The sequence below is a fragment of the Ostrinia furnacalis genome, unplaced genomic scaffold (assembly GCF_004193835.3).
Source record: "Ostrinia furnacalis isolate ACB-3 unplaced genomic scaffold, ASM419383v2 OfSCF0069, whole genome shotgun sequence".
Classification (NCBI taxonomy): Eukaryota; Metazoa; Arthropoda; class Insecta; order Lepidoptera; family Crambidae; genus Ostrinia; species Ostrinia furnacalis.
Genome location: NW_021130308.1, coordinates 1,691,178 through 1,703,258, shown reverse-complemented (window position 1 = coordinate 1,703,258; position 12,081 = coordinate 1,691,178).

The following is a 12,081-nucleotide window of genomic DNA, read 5'->3' as shown; positions in this document are numbered from 1 at the left end:
CGTGGGCAGGCCTCCTACTAGGTGGACCGACGATCTGGTAAAGGTCGCGGGAAGAGCCTGGATGCGGGCAGCGCAGGACCGTTCATTGTGGACAACCTTGGGGGAGGCCTTTGTCCAGCAGTGGACGTCATTTGGCTGAAAAGAAGAAGAAGAAGAAGATTATTATGAGCGATAATTGATTATCACTTGCCCGTGTTCTGTATTTGTAAAAATGCTTAACGTAAGATAGGTATCACGGTATTTCCCTGCGCATTATTTTAAGGAATATCGAACTCGAGTCGGTATCTCCTCGAAAGAATGCGCGATGCGTCCGCGGAAGACTGAGAAATGCTGAGCGGGAGTCTACTGGCGCAGTGGCTCAGTGATTGTTTTTGTTCTTGTTGTGTTGTTGAAGTTTATACAGTGTGAGTCACGTTAAAGTGTACATATGAAAATAGATGAAACTAGACATATTTTTATCGACAAAAAAGAGGTCAATTTTTTTTTGAGATTTTTTTAAAAAAAATTATAGAATATGAGCNCTGCGTATGTAACACAAGGCCGCGTGTAACATTTGCTGCGTATGTAACACAAGACCGCGTGTAACATTTGCTGCGTATGTAACACAAGACTGTACTGACTGTACTTAATCTAATAGTTATGAAATACAAAGATGTTTTACAGTTTATTCTGTCGCTAATATGTCTTCGGTACAATAAGCCAAGGAGATGCATTGCAAGAAACGTGCTGAGAAGAAGCAGCGCGAGAAACTCAGTCACTCACTTGATTTATGTTAAAAGTCAGAATAAAATTAAATGTTGTTGGTTATTATTATGTTAGTCTAGTCCTACAAGGTTCGTGGTGCTTTACAAGTAACCCTATTTAAAGAATTCTTCTGACAGGTTATAAAAAGTGTGTCAATAGGCTAGTTTCCTAAAAAAAAAAAAACTTTTAGTCCGTCAATTACGTTATTAAAAAATATTGTACACGCATATTTTTATTTATCAATCAAACAAGTAATTACTAAGTTATGATGCGTTGAAATCCCGCGTGTCGTCACAAAGTGCTACACTTTTAAGCACGCCTTGACGTCACGAGCCTCTTCTTTTGAACTTTGGCGCACGTTATCTCTTTCAATTTTGATTAGTTTGAAAAGTGCAAAATACGCGTCGAGTATTTTTTGATAACTTAACCGACGGTCTAATTCAAACTTGCTTTTTACCCAGGAAACATCCCTGTGATTTGATTGATTGTGACAGGAAACTCCCTTGACTGTGGTGTCATGAGTATTTGAGTTGGACTTCTTGGCGGGAATGTGAAGCGTCATATTAGCGGTTTTGTATTATTTTCTAAAATTCGTGTTTGGACGACTATTCATGTGTAATAATGGTGGATTATTAACCATTAAGTGTTCGTGAACCGTGCATGAGTGTGGGCAAATAAAACAAAACAGTGCAGCGTGATTATTCGGGTTCTCTGAAGTAGTCCATATAAAGTCCCAGTAAAGCACCACAACTTTACTGAGACTCAAAGAGTGAATGGAGTATCGTCTATCATCCTTCCATCCCACTTGGTCCCATTTTGTAACTCGTCTCACTTGAAAATGGCACAAATCAATGAGGGCTATTGTTTTTATACTTAACAGTTGGCACCCCTGGCGATTGACAGGACCTTACTCTACAGTGGCGCCATCTTGATGAGTGCAAATGCGATAGTCCTCCTACCACTTTAGCGCTCACCAGTTGGTGCCACTGTCTTCGCTACTAGTAAGTGACAGAACCTTACTCTACAGTGGCGCTAACTGGTGGGCGCTAAAACGATAGCCCCTCATTTGGCCTCGACGTGTATTGCCAACATCAAAAAAGAAGAAAAAGAGTGAGTGTGAATTTGTTGTTTCCAGGCCAGCCAGAACGTCTCGGCGTGCTGTACGAACAACTGCAGCGAGCGGCGCCGCGACGACAGCCGCTGGACCAGCGGCGAGGACACGCCGCTGCTCCACCGCCCCTAACACTGGTCCCAGCTGTCGCCGCACTTCCAGAAGTACCCCGTCTGGGTGTAGGCGGCCGGCGGGCGGGTAACTAGCGCAATGGCCATTTTAAAACGCACTCTAAGAGTAGGCGCACACCGTTGATTTTTCGTCGGCCGATAGTTTAGTCGGGCAGTTGATCAGCATGGGCATGTATGGGAGTGCGCACACTACGCCGATCCGATTTGGCCGATCCTTCATACAAATTAAAATCGGGCACAACTATCGGCCAACTAAAAATCAACGGTGTGCGCCTACTCTAATTCAGCGACATTCAATTCAATTTGTGTTGTTTTTTACTTTTCGACATTTGATACGAGTACAATATGATCGTTGAATTTGTTTATTTTTTTATTTAGAATGTTTTGAAAACAGAACAGAACCTAACAATATTTTTTTTTTTACATTATGAATTAACCGTCAATTTAAATTCGATTATGATTTATATTAATGATTTATTTTTTATTTTTGAAGGAAAGAACATTTTATTTTTATTTTTTATATGATTGAGATTTATTGTTTTAACTGTGATGTCTCTGATTTATAAATGGCCATTGTTCTGCTATTTGGAACCATCGTCTCCGCTATACCGGCACAGGCTGCCGGTTGTTTGTGATAGACATTTCATCATCGTGATAACAAAATTAGAACTTAATAAACAAGTGTTTAGATCGTAAGAAGAATTTACACACCAAAAATAAATTTGCCACATCGCTGCATCGTAAGAGCTATTCATGTATACAGTTGACTTTTTAACCCGTATTGGTTGTTATTGCTGTCAGTTATTTTTGTCGTTTGCCGTGCTGCAGTCGATTAAGTGCCAACATTCGATTAAAGCTATCTTGAACATGAAAAGAAATAGTATACGGTGCCTTAACGTAAAATTGCTTCGATATTTGCTTAGGAACAAGCTGCCACGAGGAGTTGGATAGGAGTATTCTACCCGCGACGCGCGCAGGCAAACGGTGGAGATTATTGAAAACTTTTAGTACATTATCAAGCCTTATTTTCCTGCCCGCAGGAATTCTATACACTGAAGTTATGACATCAGTAGTACAAATGCTTAATGACGGACAAGAAAAACTACTTTATAGAAACCATTGAGACAATAATAATGTTACTGGAATGAACGTGTCAGCGATCTCGCCGTGATCACGTGGTTGATTTTGTTTGGGGCGTGGTTTATAAATTATTATCTTCAAAATCTATCGCAAGTTTACTACATTATATATGTATATATGCACTTCAATCCACTAAAGACACGTTGTTTCCTAAGTACATACACTAACTCAATGGTATTAGTCATATAATATATATTTGATTCGTAATATTAGACTTAGGTAGTTCATAAAATTGACAGTGGTTGACTTAGGTTAGCAAGGCGATTCTTCTAACAAAAACTTATTTAATCTAGCGCTGTGAATGCCTCATATACTGAAATTATAGATGACACTTTACATTTTTGCACATCATTTTTAAAGTACCACAACGGACAGCAACAGATATTATTGTATATAGTATACATATTTTTATATTATTAATTGATATCGTAAATTTAATGTTTAAAACTAACATTAGAAAATGGTATAAATCACCAGTATTGACAACATTTCAATTTGCAGTGTTGTCCAGTATAAGATACTCCAATTTGATTACCTTACCTTAAATTATAAAGCAGTGAAATTTTAGACTGAACAATGTTAGATTTGAGAATAGTTCACCCGATAATGCGCCTTGATGGACAAGTCTTTCTATTATTACATACATTAACGATAAATGCACAGGCATAATTCATATTTTAATACAGAATTCTAACCAAACTTCTTAATCGTTCGCGATTTATAGTATCTTTGAAGTCAATAAGTAATAAGAAGAGAAGAATTTTGACAAAATAGTCTTGTAGTAATAACTTTTGTCCATGGACTCTCATCTAAAAACAACATTTAGCTACGTGCATAGAGTGATATCTACGAAAAATACGAAGCTAGCAGAGAGACAGCAAACAGCTAGCCAGTTGTTTTACTACTTCGATTGTTTTGTTGCAACTTTAAATACTAACGTCACAAATCAATACATTATGTATATTGTATTACATATGACACATTTCAATGACATATCTGGGATATATAATTATGAAATGAAAAAAAAAAAACAGTGCGCTTGCATGCTTCTGTAATATAGCACGCGTGTGCATAAAGAGGTAACATACTCCTAAAAATTAATGAATATTTATAAAAATACATCCCGTAATACCTTCATTACTCTGATTCAATGTTTTATATGAGTTCAAAGAAATCAGAGAAATTCTCGAAACTTTGTTACCAGATGCTTGTAATTTTTTGTACACGAGTATATATGATATATTATTATGTATATTATAAATTGGTTAATATTTTATTCATATTTAATAGTACATACATACTTATTTATAATATTAAATTTAAGGGCGTATTTAGGCGAAGAGATTAAATTTTGCTATTTACAATTGAATAATATTATACATGGAAACGATTCTGCTAAAATATCTGAAACGATAATGTTACATGCTCATAAAAGACAAGCTTCTTTTGAATGAGCAAAATATATGGTTGTTTTGCCATTCCATACCTATATACATCAATGACCGGACAGACAATATTTAAGGTATAATACCAAATGATTGGTAATATTTTAAATCGCACGTTATATGTTATAAATCAAATACATGACAATGAAACTGTTGACTTAAAACCATATTGATAGAGTGGACAAATAGTTCGCGATAGAGTTGAATGGAGCTGCAATGTATCTTGTGACTTAACAATAAAATAATACACATTAACATTATGTCAACCTATTATTGCTCTGCTTTTCTTCAAGGATCAGACACTTTTTGCGTACAAATAACTATGCTATCAATCATTAACCTTAAATGTTGAAGGATTTTATTACATCGATAATATGTAGTTCGACAGATGTTTGTCAAGTATTTCATAGCTGAGTAGCTGCATTCAACTCACGTGCGATCTGTAGAACAAAACTGTTTTGTCAACACATAATTTTATCCGCAAGTTAAATGTGACAACACAAAATGGCAAGTACAAATGAATGTCAACAAAACATGCTAGCCACGTGTTAACCGCACTATTCACATTTATCATCATCTTAGACTGATGATGTAGTTATCAAAGATCATGAGTATTGAGCAAAAGTATGGGATCTCTTGTTTCGATCTTAAGAATAAAAAAATGATCATGTAAGAATCTAATATCTACGGTATTAATTTAAAGTTTATGATACTCGTATTGGTACCATATTTTATTAACATTCTTAAGTCATAGTTCTTAAGATCGATCGGAACGTTTCACACAGTGTAGTTCACAAGCACTGATTAAATTCCGTGTTATGCAACAAACCACGAATAAAAAGCGTTGAAACAGTCCCTGTGTATACCAATACCGACCAACTTCCAATCCTATTGATACTATAGCTTTAGTTTTCCACAGCAAAAATAATAGTACAAATAGCCAATATTGTGTGCAGTCCCATACCAAGTGGGCATGATTTTTTTGGCTGAAAAGTTTCTTCCACCACTTCTCAGCATCAGCATATGTTGTCGGGAAGTGGTGGTAGGCCTAAGTACAGCATAATAAAAAAACATTGACTTTGGATGGAATAGTTAGCCAATTTGATTTAAGGCCGATTCATTAAATGAATTTAATAATTTTTATCTAAAGAATACAATATATTTTTATACAAAAGACAACTAGTTAGTGAAAGATGATTTTTTAGGTAAAAATTACTGGCGAGTCGGTTCTTTGTCGTATGTAAGACGAGTTGATTTATTGAAAAAATTAAACTTTGTCTTACCTGGAGTTGCATTATTACAAACTGAACACTGTTTGTCTAGGCCCGAAGCACTTAAAGTTAAATACTGTAGCATCTTAAACAGTTGAATTGAAATACACACTTTGAAACGAACAGTTTGATATGCTGACCTAAACTATCCAACAGTCATCAGCCTCCCTAGTATGGCACTGCACGAAACATGACTGATTTTATCTGGTAGTTTTATATCTATAATAATAGGATTATTCAAAACTAGAACGATAATAATTGAACATGTAGAGAATTAAACGTATGGGAGAGGCGTTGGTTTGTATTGGCAATTTGGCATTCATACATTCAGTTTATACCTTCATTTCGCTATCGCACAACGCGTCTGTGTGATCTATATTATATTTCGAACATTATAGAGCGTATATTATTGTGTTTTAACAGTCTTTGTACTATTATTATCAATTGTAAATTGGAAAGGTCTATTTATAAAAGGGTATAGGCATGGTTTTGATTTGATGTGATTCGACTTTTTTATCACAAGAAAGAGCACCGTATACATGCTTGGAACACTTCTTTGTGGTGGTTAATATAATTCGAAGTATGGAAACTTGACAGTACATTTTCATTCATAATTCAAAAAACATGTGTGTACCCTATTTTGTAAGTGGTGCAAAATAATTTACCAGTTTCAAATTTTATACATGCTACTTGCTAGTGACTCCATAGCGCAATATTTCGATTAGATCTCTACATAGTTATCAATCATATTTTGTACCTAAAATTAAGATTTTATGAAACGCCTAAATTAGTCAGCTAGTTAAATCTTTATTAAACTTCTCTCGTTACACTACTTTGACCGATTAATCGTATATAAACTCTCAAAATCCCTTTAACAAATCGTATAAAATTGAAAGTTTATCAGTAAGGGTTAGTATTTTACACTTAATGACTTTACAGAAGATCCATAACATAAATAGATTGATAACAAACATTCCCGATATACCACAATTTTAGTATTTTTATACACCTAATACACAGTCATTAGTGCTAAAGCACTTCTCAAGTGTGCGTGGTTGACCAAATCTAAACCTAAGAAATAATGAAAAATTCTGAAAGGACTGCTGGAGAACTGATTTTGGTAAAGATTCAAAGAAAAATAAGAGAAAGATCATTTAATTAGCCAAGAAATATTCCATGGCTAGTTAAATGATTATTTAACACGTTTGGTTTATTATACAGTAAAATTGTACCTTCTAAAAACGAATTCAGCGTAATGAATGATATAATAGAGCAAACTAAAAAGTACCTAGTGTGATTTTTAAAAAACTCATATCAGACTATGTAATAGATAGTTTTAGATTTTGACAGCTACACACACTTGGAAAACCACTTTGCGTAATAAATAAAATTACGTGTTTACAAGTCACTATATTTTATGCATATTTAGAATTAAATAGTGAATAATATTTTTGTACTGACTACTTTTTTACCGGGGTTTCCCCCAATTCAACAATAAGCCATATAAATGTTCACTCAATTCTGCCTGCAACTATTACAAGCTTTCAGATTGAAACATAGTAATTTACTTAAATAGTAATATTATTATATTCTAGGGCTTGAATTGAGATTCCACTGTATATGTATAGGTAGATCTAGCACTTAAAAGCTAAAATAATGCAAATGCATACAAGGTGGGATACTGCAAGCACAGATTTTGAAAAGTACAAGAGTTGTTACATAAAGAATATTGATACCAATACTGCCAATTGGTTATAGTTCTAAAAGTTTTGATGAGTTGCTACCGTATAGTGAATGAGGGCTACCGTATTTGCGCTCATATCAGTTAGCGCCTGTAGCGAGTCATAGTTTCTTGTGGCGCCAACCTGGTGAGTATTTATCTTACCAGTTGGCGCTACTGACGGGTGACAGTCTCTTATAGCGCCAACCTGGTGAGTATTTATCTTACCAGTTGGCGCTACTGACGGGTGACAGTCTCTTATAGCGCCAACCTGGTGAGTATTTATCTTACCAGTTGGCGCTACTGACGAGTGACAGTCTCTTATAGCGCCAACCTAGTGACAGAATTTTACTCTCTAGTTTTACAATCTGGCAAGATCAATTTATAATGGTTCCCACTAAAAACTCGAAGTTACACGTTTACTCAAAATAGTGGCCTTTTTATGCGGTGTAGATTTATATTAACTTGCTTCGATAATTCTCGTAAGCTTTAAAATAACACAAGTGATATACATTGTAAAACCATATTAAACCATAAAAAAAAATGTATAAAAAGTGACTTGTAAACGTTAATTAATGCTTCCATCTCCGTGTTCTCATTATAATGTAGTTATAGATAAATAGATTCATATTTAACTATAGTTATTCAAAGTACCATATATATACACATATAATACAAATACATGCTTATATTTATATAAACCGTGTTATATTTATATCATTATATTAATATAGAAAACTAGAGCAGTTACAGGATTCACTTTAAATATTAATTTTTATATTGTAACCCAAAGTTTGCATGTACGAGTTTCGAGTATTCGTAACTGTGTACCGCGTCTTTTAAGCTAGCGCTAGTAACAAAAATACAAAAAAAAATATTGTTAATCCAAACAAAAAAAAGTACTTAATATTACGATAGGCCTTAATATTTACTATATACTAGATGTACAAAAACACAAGAAAAATTATTAAAAATGTAACGTACACACTTGATTACTGTTGTAACCTCAAGCCAAAATATTATATTCATATATTGGACTATTTATTGATAGAAACAATAGTTTTATAATTGTTCGGATAGCACATATATGTGATAATTCATAAACTTATAGGGTAAACGTTGCTGTATTTAAGTACGCTAATAGAAATTGTAGGACGTCTTATGCTATGGGCTCAGGATGCGACGTCAACTAGTTCAATATGCAATTCAACCAACTGCCTGAATTTCATTTGGATATTTTAATCAAATCACTCAACATTTTTTATTTTCGTACCATTGGTATGAGTAGTGATAATAAGTCAAGCTTCCCGTACCTATTCACACAAAGAAAGCTGATAGAATCCGCTATCAAGCTTGTCTGATGAATGAATTAAAATGTTTTCATCTTTTTTTGAGTGTAGATGCGAGTGATAAGACAACCCGCAGACAACTGATTTCTAGTCGGCCGATAATGTTGGGTCGGCTTCGAATTTGTATGAGGAATCAGCCAATACTGTATACGGTGTAATGTGCACACTTCCATACATATAAAAGCCTGTAGTCTGCAAGGTGTCTAAATGTAATTTAGCCCGTTGGTTGAATGACGTAATTAACCATTTGGCTGCGTCATGGGCTATATACATTGTAAGTCTTATTCGTCGGTATTTAAAATTATAGTATACATAGTTCCCAACTACGTACCTCATACAATTTAGGGAACAATATATTACATGATATTGCGCTAATTTTGCTAATACGTTTTAAATTAAATATTACGATAATGTCTTTGCCCATCTGCCTTTTTTCGCAAAATACGTACAAAACAAGATCTCGTTATAACTAAATGTTTCTCGCATTAAAACGATAATTGTTAATAGATTTTTAATAATTGTCGTGTTACTTATTAGTAACAAGCTAAAAAAGGTAAATGACATTGGGAACTTTTTGCCCCACTTTTCGAAAAGTAGCGGACACAAACGAAACCTATCACAGATGATACATACTAATATCCAATGAATTTCCATGCATTCTTTTTTCTCTCTTATATGGGAATATTGAGAAAATGAAGTTTTAATATTTTATTTTATTTTACATTTAGGTAACATTTTTGACGACCTCCGTGGCGGAGAGGCGCTCACACCGGTTTTAGAGGTGTGCCGGGCCAATCCTGAGGTCCCGGGTTCGATTCCCGGCCGGGACAATATAGAAAACGATCTTTTCACATTGTCTCTGGTTTGGGTGTGTTGTGGTTCGTCGTTCCCGATTTCCATAACACAAATACCTTAGCTACTTATTTTGGGTTGGAGTAATATATGAGATGTTGTCTAATATTAATTTAAGTATTTATAATATTTTATTTATTTATATTATTTTATTTATATTTTTTATTTATTTATATTATTTTATTTACTTTTATTGGTTACTCTGCAATGCCAAACAACATAACATGAAAAAATATCAAATCATTTTAGACAAATATATTTTCAACTTAGACTCGTCATATCTCAGAATTCCCATATCTCACAACATAGCGCTTTAAGTGAATATACCTACAAGTATAAAGCTTTGAAATAAAATACGTTTCATCTTTGTCCGCCGTGGGGCATTTTCTCATATTAAAGTTCCCAATGTCCTTTACTAAATACATTGTTGCAAAAATGAAAAAAAAATCAAATCTTGTGTAACTGAACCATTTATAGCAATAATCTAATGTATTATTCAGTGCAGTTCATGTTACTTGTTGGCTCACCAGTATATTAGACATCGAACAATTTCAAGGGGTAAAATGTATCAATATGGACAAAACATACTTCATCCAACATGTTTTGTTATTTAAACAGGAGATGTTTTTCAATTACCTCGCATTGTACATCCATAAGAAGATACAATTACTCTTAAGAATTTGGCCGGTGTTTACAATTATGGTGTAATATTATTAATGTTATTAATAATTGTTAAAGACAATTCACTGACATATTAACAATTTCATGTGATCTTGCAAATCCCAGAAGGTTAAAGATGTTAATATCAAAATGTATCGTTCATTCTGTTATTGAATATTGTGCTTTTTATACAATAGAATTATATAACTCAGTTAGCAGCACACTATTGCTCATTGTACCATTTATAATCGTTGATATTTATACTACCGAAATAGATTCTAGTTGACATTATATACATACATAGCTAAATTTAGTATCATAAACTTGTAATGTGTTCACTTATTAAATTATCGTGCCATCTATATTGGCATAACATAACTTTGTAATGTGTAGATCTATTATCATTTTATTTATAAATGTTGTGACATTATTCTTTATTTCTTGATTATTAGTGGCAAGTGTGTGGATAATTAATTCTATCGGATGCTAAGTAGAGGCAGAAATAGTCAACCATCTGGTTCTTCCAATTTAACTCTAACCCCGTATTCATAAAAATACAAAGAATGTTAACTAAAGTAGGTTTTATGGGGGTAAACACGGTGGTTGTTTTCAGATTGCATAGTCTTTTTATAGGCTGCTTGGGATCCAGAAATTCACAACTAACATGAGAAGTTATTATATTCATATGTTAGTTTTTGCGGGGTAATCAATCATTGTATTCGTTATCACACATTTGCCGCAGTTGTTTGATAGCGAGCAAGCGGCGTCGCGGCGAGCGTGGTCGTGCCTCAACCTCCGACCACCGTCTTGCACTAACACTTGCGATTCGGGTTTTAATTTGTTATTTTTTTAACCAAATTTGTAAATATTTAGTTCAATTTATCTATAAGGACTTGAATAAGTGTATTGTGATATCATTATATTTTGTCAGCACGTGTTGTATTAAGTTTAGTTTGTAATTTCTTAATCGAAGTCAAAATCGGACATTTGAAATTTTATCATTTTGATGTGTGAATGACGATTTATGAATATTATCTACCATTGCTATATTCATGATGCGCATTGTAAATAAAATTCGAAAATTTCGATACGTGTTTTATTGCAAATACCTATCCTTAGCTGAATATTAGGCATTAATGATGTTAACCTACTGGTTTACTATCTACATCGTATTGTAATTCATGTTTAATTTAAATATTTGTTTCGTCAGATATTAATAGTAGCTCATTATTATCTGACGAAAGATTTTTTATGAAGTCGTATAATAAATATACCTATTTTTAATGATTGAAAAAAGCGATTTCCGTTTAGTTGCCGAAAACTCAGCAGTTTGGTAATTTGGTACTCAATTAAGTACCCAATTTAGGTGGTGGTAGTAAGTAGGGGTCAGACTATCATGCCCAAGATTGCAGACTTGTTTCGGTATTCGTGTGCATGATCATTTTTGTCTTCTAGGCATGCGAGTTGGTTGTTTCTCACCCATGGAACTAGAAGGCGTTGTATAAAATGTCCAAGGATTAGTATTTATTATCTTTCTCCATATCGTTGATTGCGTTTAAGATACGATTTGCCTAACCACTACGAATAGGTCACGCGCCGGCCTAGCGGGCCGCATCACGTCATGTCGCTGGTCCCACATTAACATAATCCAGCCTCAA